At 46.8% G+C, this 13,195-nt stretch overlaps 1 pseudogene; it reads right to left on the bottom strand.

The window, feature by feature from the left end:
• Nucleotides 1-11,491: 11,491 nt before the first annotated feature.
• LOC148015691 (uncharacterized) overlaps nt 11,492-13,195 on the bottom strand; it is a 44,334-nt pseudogene continuing 42,630 nt past the window's right edge.

Raw genomic sequence — 13,195 nt, 5'->3', positions numbered from 1 at the left:
AGAGAGAGAGGAGAAGAAGAAGAAGAGGGAGAGAGAGAAGGAGAAGAAGAAGAAGAAGAAGAAGAAGAAGAAGAAGAAGAAGAAGAAGAAGAAGAAGAAGAAGAAGAGAGAGAGAGAGAGAGAGAGAGAAGAGAGAGAGAAGGAGAAGGAGAAGAAGAAGAAGAAGAAGAAGAAGAAGAAGAAGAAGAAGAAGAAGGAGAAGAAGAGAGAGAGAGAGAAGAGGGAGAGAAGAGGGAGAGAAGAGAGAGAGAAGAGAGAGAAGGAGAAGAAGAGAAGAAGAAGAAGAAGAAGAAGAAGAAGAAGAAGAAGGAGAAGAAGAGAGAGAGAGAGAAGAGGGAGAGAAGAGGGAGAGAAGAGAGAGAGAAGAGAGAGAGGGAGAGAAGAGAGAGAGAAGAGAGAGAAGGAGAAGAAGAGAAGAAGAAGAAGAGAAAGGAAAACAAATTGGGGAGAGGGTGAAAAAAGAAGAAAAGTTATGCATGTTGAAGTCACATTGTTTGGCCTTAGATTTCTTGTGAACCCACGTACAACTTCCTTCTGCCAAGGCAAGAGCGTTTGATTTACCTCACGGGTTGCAAGACCGGGAACACACAAGGATGGCACCCAAGAGACGAGTTACAAGGAGCACAGGTGTTGAAGTTGCAAATGGGGCTAGGAATATATCCAATGCAAGCGGAGACATGAATACCACCAACCCTCCAGCAACTATAGCTCATATCCAGGTTGTACCAAGATTTAGATTCTTCTCACGCATATTGAATTCTTAAATAGAGGTAGAACTGCATGTATTCGCCATTAAAGGGCTTAGGATGGGTTGATCTTCTACCCTAAATAGGTAGCCATGATTAATAAAGGTCAAGGTGAAATCACTTAGTTCATTTAAAGGATCTAGAAGGAATTTGTTCAATCGACCTTGAGAAGTCCTAACCCAAGGGGGAGAGCGAACTTTAGGGTAGTTGATTTATGCTAAGCATAATGCTTGGAACTGTTGAAATGGTTTTAATGAAGGTTGATCTTGTTAAAGATGGATTCTTGATCCAAGTTATGCTTGGTTGTTTGAAAAGGGTATCTCCAAGTGAATGTCGACTCATTGTATTGGTAAGAGGAGAGAATCTTACTAAGGATAGGTGGATCATAAGTAAGGTGATTGCTTGATGTGGTTTTGGATGCTAATCCAAGTTGTTTGTAATTGATGATTGCATAGTCAAGTTTGAGATGATTAATTGCCATGAAAACAAAAGAGATGTTTTCCCTAGTAAATGTTATTAAGCTGGTTGCTTCAGCTATGGTTGATTTCCTAAAGGGATAATTAAGGAAGTATGGTGCTAGCTACCCCCCGCGAACTGCCAAACCCTAACCAAGGGGGTTATGAATCCGTGTCGGGAATGTGGACCGAACCCGCCGCGTGAGTTCTCTTTGTGGAAATTACTTGGCGTAGGAGGAAACTTGGGTGCCAGTGGGGGCTCTGGCCGTAAATCCCAATGCCTTCGGACCCTACACATGTTCTACATGACTCGAGATGGGATCTCGAGGCCTTGATACTAAATACAAGGCAGAATCTTGGTAGGATAAACCTTTGGGTTTTTATTATCGAGAGACGGAAGGATTTTTCTGCGGAGGCACAAAGGAACACTTAATTCTTTTGTATGGGCGGGAGACAAACATTAATATGAAGATAAGTTAAGGAATTGTTTGATCTTGTTTTATCTTGTCTTCGTGTTAGTGCCCTAAATTACGTAAAGGAACTTGTGATTAACGGGTTAATTAAAGAATATGCTTTTATGTGTCAAACATAATGTGGTAGGTAATTAGATAACTAAAACAACCCCCGAGGGAAGCGTAGTGGATGTGACCAATGAGTCTATCCTATGGAAGGGTGGTCTTAGCTAGCCGAGAGCTTTCCTCAATGGAATTTATTTTATGCAAACATTATTTAGACAAGGGCCTTAGAACTTCTAAGTTGAAACCCTGATTCATACCATTTTAGGGGACCGGCGGTCAATGGGACTATGCCCTATGGGCAAAGAGGTTGAGCGATGCCTGCCTCTCGTTTCCCATTCTCTTTGAACCAAGTGCGGTATGGGTCTGCTTTGGCCCAGTTATGTCTATGCAAAGTGGAGCAATTGTAGACCGACGCTAGAAGGCTGTTAAGAAGACCCAATTACAAGGAACCTGGACTTCAGGTCAATCCTAGTGGGAACGGCCGAATAAGTTCCGTTGCGGGGCAGAATCGAGAGACCCTAGTTGGCAAACCCCGTGTCATTCCTTGGGAGTGCCGAGCGGCGTCTTCTAGATATATCTCTCGATGGACTGCTAAGACGTGTCCTGCGATTTGAGGAGCGAGCACATTACAATTGATATCAGAGAAAAACTTCATAATGATACATATTCGGTTCATAGACATATCCTAAACAGAAATAACATAAGTGGTATGGCTTGATTGTTAGGCACCTTCTGCACCCATGAATGCTGACATGCAAGAGTAGAAGTTCCTTCTCAAACAAATTAAGCCACCTGAGTTTGATGGCAAGGGAAGGACTGTTCAAGCCGACGCCGAGATCTAGATTGAGTCCATGGAGGACTATTTTGAGGCAGTAGGAACTGCACCTGCTAACAAAGCCATGCTCACCAAACTTAAGCTTACAAGCGAAGCGAGACTTTGGTGGAAACAGTGGTGCAGAGACCAAGCAATCTCGGAGGGGACAGTCACTTGGGATAACCTTAAGGAAGTTGTGCGAGGGAGGTATCTGCCACCTACCTACCGCACACAAAAGATGAATGAATTCTATGACTTGAAGCAGCTGGGATTATCCCTTGAAGCATATTATTCAAAGTCTGTTTCACTCCCAAAGTATGCACCCCCAATGGATATGACAATAGGTGTCAAAATTCTGTGTTGGGTTGAATCCACCCATTAACACTCGATTGGAATCAATGCGCCCAACGGACTTGCAAGACACATTACTCCGAGCGAATCCAATCGTCCAAGAACTTAAATCAGGCAATTGTAGCAAAGATGACTATGGAGATCAGGACAAGAGATGCCATACGTGTGGAGAGACAGGGCACATCCGTAGGAGATGTCTCTACCATCAATGCTTCCATTGTAAGGAGCTAGGATACATTCAAGTAGACTGCCCTGATCTAAGTCCAGAAGATTTTGAGCCTCCAAGAAAATGAAGCTACACAGGTGCAGTCTACAGACATATAGACAAATCAGATGAAGACGAAGATCTAGAGCCCACTAAACCTTATTGGGAGGGCTAAGATTCCTAGAAGCTTAATCGACATGTAACACAATTGAGAATAAGTCTTACTCTTGTACCTATGGTCAATTCAAATAATCTGAGTGCACTACTTGAAACATTAAGAGTAGCGCAACGGACACATGGTGGGTCTTAACCCACAAGTCATAAGCCCCATTAGTGCTTGTCTTCCCCAGTTTCTCTTAAGATGAGGACATCTCGATTCCTCTAAGGGGGAGAGGATGTAACATCTCTCCCCCCTCCCCCCCCCCCATGTGATCACCGCGAAGAGGTAGAAGGAGAAGAAGAGGGGGAGAGAAGAGAAAAAGAAGGAGCGGAAGAGGAGAGAGGAGAAGAAGAGAAGAAGAGGAAGGGAGAGAAAGAATGAGAAGAAGAGGGAGATAAGAGGAAGAAGAAGAAGAAGAGGAAGGGAGAGAAATAAGGAGAAGAAGAGGGAGAGAGAGGAGAAGAAGAAGGAGAAGAGAAGAAGAAGAAGAAGAAGAAGAAGAAGAAGAAGAAGAAGAAGAGAGAAGGAGAAGAGAGAAGGAGAAGAAGAAGGAGAAGAAGAGGGGGAGAGAGGAGAAGAAGAAGGAGAGGAAGAGGAGAGAGGAGAAGAAGAGAAGAAGAGGAAGGGAGAGAAAGAAGGAGAAGAAGAGGGAGAGAAGAAGAAGAAGAACAAGAACAAGAAGAGGGAGGGAGAGAAAGAAGGAGAAGAAGAGGGAGAGAGAGGAGAAGAAGAAGGAGAAGAAGAGAAGGAGAAGAAGAGAGAGAAAGAAAGAAGGAGAAGAAGCGGGAGAGAAGAAGATAAAGAAGAAGAAGAGCAAGGGAGAGAAAGAAGGATAAGAAGAGGAAGAGAGAGGACAAGAAGAGAAGGAGAAGAAGAAGAAGAAGAAGAAGAAGAAGAAGAAGAAGAAGAAGGGAGAGAAAGAAGGAGAAGAAGAGGGAGAGAGAGGAGAAGAAGAAGGAGAAGAAGAGAAGGAGAAGAAGAAGGAGAAGAACGACAATGAGATAGAAGCATGGATGTATTGCTCTCCCTATTACATGGCCATAGCAGAGCCAGAGACAGAGGCAGAAGAGGAAACAGAGAACTTGTTCTTCTCCTACAGAGCTCCTACAGAGCCAGAGACAGAGACAGAGACAGAAGCAGAGACAGAGACAGAGACAGAAGAGGCTGGATATGATATTGAAGAAGAAGATTATGAAAGCGAGACGGAAGAGTCTATCCCACCCGTATAGGATACATTTGAAGAAGAAGTTCCAGAAGCATCAGAAGCAGACAAGCTCATGCTATGGGACAGAATGGTGATGGTACCGTTTGGTCTGGTAAATGGATCTTCTCATATGCAAAATCTTTATAAGAAATGGGTTAAGAAGAACAAGCCATCTTTCAGCAGTGGCTCATGCCGTCCTCACCCATCCTTGCCAAAGAAAAATGATGATGATGCACCGTGCCAACAAGCACCAGTCCCACCAACCCAACAGGCATCAGAGGGTCCCTGTTATGTGACGTTCCTGGATGTGTCATCAGAAGATGAGTCTTCGATCCAAGAGGTAATTAATCTTGAAACCAAACCCGAAATGGCTCTAATCCCATTTCAATATCTTAAGGAGCACCCTAAGTCTCCATCAAAAGAAGAAGTTGGTTCTAGTGGGCCATCAGAAGAGGATACCACTCCTTTGAAGGAGTCGGATCTGTACCCAGAAGCATTCCATGGGACCTTTATCTGTGAAGTAGAAGGTAAAAGGCAGTTAACCTTTGTGGATGCAGAAGGCATTGAACGCCACTTGAAGGTGGGTAGCAGCCTACCAGAAGAGGAGTTGTCAACCTTGTACAACTTGTTGAAAGAAAATTTGGACGTGTTTGCTTGGTCCTACAAAGACCTAAAGGGAATTGATCCCACAATATGTCAGCATCATATTGACTTGGAGCCTGATGTCAAGCCAGTACTGCAACGACAGAGGCGAATGAACCCGAATTATTCCACATTGGTGAAAGCAGAGCTGTTGAAGCTTCTGGAAGCCGAGTTCATCTATCCAGTAGCAAATAGTGAATGGGTTTCGCCCATCGTGGTTGTACCCAAGAAGAATAGCAAGCTTCGAATATGTGTTGACTTCCGAAAGCTCAATTCCAAGACGAAGAAGGATCACTTTTCGATTCCTTTCACAAACCAACTGTTGGACACAGTGGCAGGACATGAGCTTTATTCCCTTCTGGATGGATTCAGTGGATACAACCAAGTCAAGATAGCAGAAGAAGACCAGTCCAAAACAACCTTCACCACAGAATGGGAGACCTACGCTTACTGGGTGATGCCATTTGGGCTCTGCAATGCCCCTGCTACCTTCCAGCGAGTCATGATTGCCGCATTCCAAAATCATTTGCACGACTTTATTGAGGTATATTTGGATGACTTCTGTGTCTATAGTTTGATCCGTGAACACTGGGGACACCTGGAACAATGCTTTGACCGATGCCGAGAGTATGGGATTTCCCTTAACCCCGACAAATGCATCTTTGGGGTCTCTTCTGGAGTTCTGTTGGGCCACATTGTCTCTGCACAAGGGATATCAACAGATCCTGCAAAGATCGAAAAGATTGCAGCTCTGACAGCACCCACCAACCTCAAACAGTTGAGGGGATTCCTAGGCCATGTGGGTTACTACAGAAGGTTCATAGTCCATTTTGCAACAAAGGCAACCTCCTTGCACAAGCTTCTGAGGAAAGATGCAAAGTTTGTTTGGACAGAAGAATGTGACAAAGCCTTCACCACTCTGAAGTAGTGTTTGATTGAGGCACCCCTTCTGCAACCTCCTGATTGGACGAAAGAGTTCCATGTACATACTGATGCATCTATTGAATGCTTAGGCGCTGTCCTCTGCCAGAAGAGCTCCTCGAAGCTGGATCAACTGATCTATTATGCAAGCCGGAAAGTCACTGATAGGGAACGGAACTACACAGTGATAGAGCTTGAGTGCTTGGCATTGGTGTTTGCCCTAGAGAAGTTCCGCCACTACCTCCTATCTACCCACTTTAAGTTTTATGTGGATCACGAGGCCCTATCCTTCCTGATAAACAAAGCAGACGTGAAAGGACGAATGATGAGATGGCTCCTTCTATTTCAAGAGTTCGACTTTAAGGTAATTACCAAACTTGGTCGTTCCCATGTTCTGGCTGATCATCTGTCGCATATCCCACAGATTGTAGACGAGGAGCAGGATGATCCAGACCTCCCTGATGCTTCCCTCTTCCTGGTAGAAACTGTAACCCCCTGGTATGCAGACATTGCCAATCTTCTGGCAACCCAACAGTACCCTCCTGGCATTTCTAGTCGGGAAAGGAAGAAGCTCATGTTAGAATCAGCCCCCTACACCCTGCTAGGCGGTGCACTGTACAAGAAAGGCAAAGATGAAGTGCTCCAAGATGTGTTGCAGGAGATGAGATTGGGATTGTTCTGAAGGCTTGCCATGACGAGCCATGTGGAGGTCACTTTGCAGGAGAAGCCACAGCCAGGAAAGCTCTGCTAGCAGGATACTGGTGGCCTACCGTTCATAAGGATGCCTATGATTACTGTAAAAGATGTGATGCTTGTCAGAGAATGGGGAAACCCACGAAGACAAGTGCCATGCCACTGCAGCCTATTCTTCCCTTGAAGCCTTTTGAGAAGTGGGGCATCGACTTCGTAGGCCCAATCGATCCTCCCACCAGAAGGAAGCAGAACTGATACATCCTCGTATGTATGGATTATGTCACAAAGTGGTGTGAAGCTAAAGCCCTAAAGCGGGATGATGGTAACAGCGTGGCCCTATTCATGTACGAGAATATCATTACCCATTTTGGCAGTCCCTTGGAGCTGGTAAGTGACAGAGGCACTCATTTCCTTAATAAAGTTATGGAAGAGTTGACAGAGCTGTATAAGATCCGCCATCGCAAGTCCACTCCTTATTACCCCAGAGCCAACGGCCAAGTCGAAGTCACCAACCGCATTCTCTGTTTGATTCTGACAAGAACAATTGCCGCACATCGTCGTGATTGGGATGATCGACTTACAGAGGCCCTCTGGGCATACAGAACCTCCCATAAAGCAGCAACAAGACAGACACCCTTCCAGCTGGTGTATGGTACATAAGTTGTTTTCCATGTTGAACTGGAATTACCCTCTATGAGAGTGGCTATTAAAGAGCGTTTGGGGGACGATGATTCACTGCAACGCCGTCTCCTGCACTTGGAATGTTTGGACGAAACTCGCAGGATGGCTCTATAGTGCATGAAAGCCACGCAAGCTCGACGTAAGGCTTACCATGACAGCTTCATCAAGCACAAGGAGTTCAAAGAAGGTGATTTGGTCCTAGCCTATGATTCACGATTTGGCAAGTTTCCTGGCAAGCTCCAACAGCGGTGGATGGGTCCATATAAGGTACTTGCCGTCAACCCTAATGGCTCTGTTCAAGTGCAGACCATTGATGCCTCTGATGATCCCTTCCTGATTAATGGATATCGCCTGAAGAAGTACTTCCCTCCTTGGGAATCTTGACAATCATGGTCACTTGATCCTTTCCCCTGTTGGCGTGGCACTGTAACTCTTATGATGCTAATTCTGATAGCCGTTCTTCAGCCACTCCTGATGAGGTGGATGCAACCCTCTGTCCCCTCAACCCCACCTTCCAGCCTTGATCTCTTATCCTCTATTTTCCACCAGCGACAGTGGTGAGGTGGGTTCTGACAAGTGGTATTTCTACCATTCCCTTGCTTAAATTCAAAGAGAAAAAAAAAAGAAAAAAAATATACATATCGATCGTGGGAGAAAAAGACTTAGGTCCCTGTCATGCCGACCTATTCTTCGAGAAAAGGTGGAAACACCCTCGGGAGTAGGAGAAAAAAGAAAAGAAAAAAAAAGAAGAAAAAAAAAACAAGATAAGAAAAACAAATCTGTTATGGGAGAAAAGGAAGCAATTCCCTGTCATAGCAGGCCTCGTTCCAAGAAAAGGTGGTAACCACCCTTGGGCGAGAAGCTGGCTGTGGAAAAGGTGGCAACACCAAGCAGTCCAGAAAGTGGATTCATCAGTTGACATCCTCAGGATCCAGTTCTGAAGCTGCCTCCCTTGGTACGCTGTGTCCTGGGTTTCTCTGCAAAGCGTCTACCTGTCCTATCGCAGACGACATATTCTTATCCAACACAACGTTCGATTTGATGGCTACCTCCCTGGGTATGCCTCTTCAACAACTGACGGCGCGATCTTCATCGACAAACAATTGAGTGACGTGAGCTTTCATCCTAACCGGATGGGGAAGTGAGTAGGGTTGCCCTCTATATCTATCAACAGAGCGTGAGACAGAGGGTGGGGCGAGTGACCAATCTTTGCCTTCAAATCAAATGAGAGGTGCGAAGGGTGAATGAAGTGTTGCATACACGGGATGGGCCTCTCAATGCACAAAGCACAATTTGTTTCTGTGCACTGCACTATAAGGCTCCCTGGCCTTCCTTCTCGCACCGTATGCCAACACAGGGCGGGATGCACAGTTGCACCATCCAATGCGCACAAGGCATACAACCTTTGCACATGTGACTGTGAGAATTACATCAATGGGTTTCAGGACATGGTTTCCCTTCTGTATCTATCAACCGAGTGAGACAGAGGGTGGGCTGAGTGTAATTGGAGTTTCTTCAATCAATTACCGAGAGGTGAGATTGAGGGACGTTACGACTTGGAGTCACGTATGTTCCCGTTTCCCTATGCACCCACGGGATGGGTCTCTGCCGTCATCACAGGACACGTCACCCTGTTCTGTACACTGCACTATAAGGCTCCCTTGCCTTCCTCCTTGCACTCATGCCAGACAGGTTCGACGCACTAATGCACCATCAACTGTGCACCCTAGCATACTCCCTCTGCACCATTCCCCTGTCGATTTCTAAACTGGGTATGAGATATGGGTTTCAATCATTATTCCTCGAGTGATATTAGTCATGGGGTGAGTGACAGTTCTTTCATTTTATTTGAGTGCCTGTAAGTTGAGTGTAGTATCCCTCATCATCGACAAATTTTCTGCGATTCTTTTAATCAGCTACCTCCCTGGGTGCTGCTGCGTGGTCCCTGCTATGAAGGACGTGTGCCGAGAAGATGCCTTGGTACCTCCAGCAGCCGACAACAATACAGGACATGCCATCGACAATCAACCGTGATCCTCAACAAAATGGGCCAAGTTTTTCTAACCCTACAACTTCTGTTTCTCAGTGACGTTCATGTTTTAAGTATGGGGATGTTAGTGGATGGTCTGTTGTGTGGTCCTAGGTCCCTGTTGCTCGGTTAACCCTATCCGTTAAGGTCTTAAGTGTGGGGACGCGTCCCTGCGTGTCTACATTGCATACCCTTCTGCATATGCCTCGACCTACTAATGCCTTTATGCCATGCCTTGCTTTTACCCTGATGGGGTCCCTTCCCAACCACTCGTTCATTTTCCACCCACCCTTGGGGTTGTTCCCTTGCAGTTTTCCTTCATTCCCTGATTTTGCGGTCCTGCCATGTGAATGCATCCTACGTTCACCGAAGTCCAAATACAACCTCATGGCCATGTTCCTCCCTTTGAACTGACCATTTTTCCTTTTTTACCTACCCCTATTCCGGTGCACGGTTTTCGAGTTATTCATTTTTGAAGCATTTTGCGTAAATTAGTTGGTTTTCCATATGAACGCGCTTTTCTTGCTTCGAAACCGTGATCTGACGTCATAGCCTTGACAAAAAATTTCTCCCTGACATTTTTTCTTTTTATTCTGTGTCATTTTGATGCACGGTTTGTCCAATATTAATTTTTGCGGGTTTTTCAAGACTTTTTCGTGCGTCTTTTGACATTTTTCATGTGAACCTGCCCTGTTTGCATCGGAATTCCAATTTTATTTGATAGTCATGTCCCTTGTGCCTTCCCCCACCTTTTTCCTTTTTCCTCCCCCCTCTTTCGCCTTCTGGATTTTTTCTTATTAATTTTTAAATGTGTTTTTGGGCGTATTTTTGGTGTTTTTCGCATGAGAACCCCTCCTACTTCCACCGGAACTGCGTTTTAACCTGACAACCCTGTGCCACCCCTTTCTGCGGACATTTTTCCTTCTTACTGCATGTCATTCCGGTGAACGGTTCGTCCAATATTAATTTCCGATCCCATTTTCGGGTCTGTTTTTTGGGTTTTTTCCATGTGAACGCGTCTTATCTTAGTCGAAACTATGTTTTGATGTGATAGGATTGTCGCGCATGTCTTTCTGCATATTTTTTCTTTTTCCTGCACCTCGTTCCTATGCACGGATCTTCCGATATTAATTTTTAGTTGTGTTTTTTGGTCCATTTTTTGTGTTTTTTGCACGTGACCGCCCTTTACCCCCCGGAACCCCCGTTGCACATTTTCCCTGTCTTCTCCTTGTCGTCCTTCCCACTTTTTGTTTTTACGCCATTTCGGTTTGACGTCCGGATTGGGAGTTGTTAAATTTTCTTTCTTTTTATGTGTTTTTACGCGCCCATCCTGCGCGTGAACACGCCCGTTTTCAATTTTACGCGTCTTAACGTGCCCCGGTCGCATCCGCGTGCCTCGTCCCCACATCCGGGCGCCTTTTCAATCCTGTCACGGTAAATTTTTTTACCCCCGCCCCGCGCACGCGCGTGGGACGGGGGGTACGCCTCTCCTTTATGGGCCCCCCAGCCCATTTTGCCCTTTGGGCCCCTGCCCATCTTCCCACCCTACCCTACCACCCTTTCCCCTACCCTTTCCCACGGGCACCCTTCCATGGGCGTACCCCGCCCATTTCCACCCCCTCCCCCTATGGGCACCCCCCCCCCCTATGGACCCCCCTGCCCCATCCCTTGGATACCCTACCCATGGGCTCCCCTGCCCAACCCTACCCCGACCCCTTTTCCCTCTAACTGCCTCCCTCCCTCCCTCCCTCTCCCTCTGCGTGTCCCTCCTCTCCCTCCATCTCCACCTCCTCTCCTTCCCCTTCTGCTCCTACCCTTCCCTTCTCCTCCTCTGTTCCATCCTCCTTCCCCTCTTCTTCTTCTCCCTCTCCTTCCCTTCTTCTCCTCCCTCTCCTCCCCTCCTCCTTCTCTCCTCCCTCACGACGCCCTCCTTCCCCTCCCTCTTCCCCTCGTCCTCTTCTACAGTCGCCGGCGCCCTTCCCTGCCAGCCCTGCAGCCGCCCGCAGCCACGCCGTCCGCGCCCGCCTGCCCGCTACCCTACTCCCGCCGTCGGAGCCTGCCCCTCTGGCCCGTCACCTCCCCCGTGGGCCGCGCCAGTCAGCCGCCCTGCCTCCCCGCCCTGTGACGCCGTCCGCGGCGCCAGTTGCCCGCGCCAGCCCCGCAGTCGCCCGAGACGCCTCCTTCACCGTCTGCCCGCCGCCACGTCGCCGGCGCCCTGCCCTACCCGCCTCACCGCCCGCGGCCACGCCGTCCGCGCCCGCTGCCCGACGCCCCTCGTCCTCCTCTGTGACGCCCGCGGCTGCCGTTGCAACACCCCCTCCTCGTTGACGTGGCCTCTGCCATGTGTCGCCCTGCCGTTGACCTCTTGCAGCACCCTGTCCACCCTACCACGTACACCCCATTCAAACCCACTTTCCCTCCCCACCTCCTACCTAACCCCCATTCACACCCCAACACAAACACACTCCCCACCCACCCCCAACCAGGTCCCCTTTCCCCCCAGTTCACACACACCACCCCCACCCCCACATTAATCCCCTTTCCCCCCCAGAACACATAGCCCCCCACCCCCAACCAGGCCCCCTTTCCCCCCAGTTCACACACACCTCCCCCCACCTCCTACCTAATCCCCATTCACACCCCCCAACACACCCACACACCCACCTCACCTTAGCCCCCTTTCCCACCATAACTACCCCATCCCCACCCAAGCCCCCAGTCCCACCACTAACCCACCCTACCTTCACACAAGCCCCCTTTCCCCCCCAAGAAACCCGTCGAACCGCTGCACCGCAGAACACTCCCCGTAAGCCCCTGTCACCCGCAAACAACCCTCTTTACGCCCCCCTTTCATCTGCCGACAACCAGCAGTCCCACGTAGAACCCGCAGATAACATTTTCTGTCCTTTGACACACGCGCGGGTGTGTACGCACGTGGCTGTTCGTGCGAGTGTGATTGTTCGTGATTGATCGTGCGCGGGTGCGGGACTTTGATCGTCGGTTGCTGACACACAGCTTATTTCCGGGTATTTTCCCAGATTTTTAATTCACAAACCCGAAACCTTTAACACACTAACAAAAAAACAATAAAAAAACAAAACAATAAAAAAAATAAAAATTAAACACAAACCAACCTTTAAAATTCTGACAAAAATTTCGAAAAAATCTAGAAAATTTCCTACTATTTCTGCACCCAATTGCCTTTTTTTCAAACCTGTCAATTTCAATTAAAAAAATCCAAAACATTTTAAAATTCCATATTCTTTTTAAAAAAATACCCAAAATTTTTGAAAAAAATCATAAAAATGCTAAAAAATTCCAAATTAATTTTTAAAAATTTCCTAACACTTCCATTAACATTTTTATTTATTTTTGGCATATTTTTCTAAGCTATCACAATATTTCATTTCACACCTAAATTCCTTAAAAATACAATAAAATTAAAAAAAAACCCATTTTTCATTCCACACACCCACTAAACATCTAGAAAAAAATCCAGATATTTTTGGATTGAGGAGAGTGCATTCTTTGCATTTCCATACACCCACTACCAGGTATTTTCCTTTTTATTTGTTATTTTTTTAGCTACCCCAAAACCCACGGTTAATATAACAGTTTTTTTTAAAAAAAAAAACAAAAAACAAACAAACATTTACTAAAAAAAAATGAATCCTAAACACCACCATGGCACGCGCATTCGCGCTAAACACACCATATTTTTTAAAATAAAAATAAACCCGCCGTTCACTTAGCACGCGCTAAGTGCGCTAAAGAGG

Source organism: Lygodium microphyllum, chromosome 24 (genome assembly GCF_053477565.2).
Source record: "Lygodium microphyllum isolate KBCC chromosome 24, Lygodium_microphyllum_v1.1.10, whole genome shotgun sequence".
In the NCBI taxonomy this organism is placed as follows: domain Eukaryota; kingdom Viridiplantae; phylum Streptophyta; class Polypodiopsida; order Schizaeales; family Lygodiaceae; genus Lygodium; species Lygodium microphyllum.
This window is presented reverse-complemented; position numbering and strand designations above follow the sequence as displayed.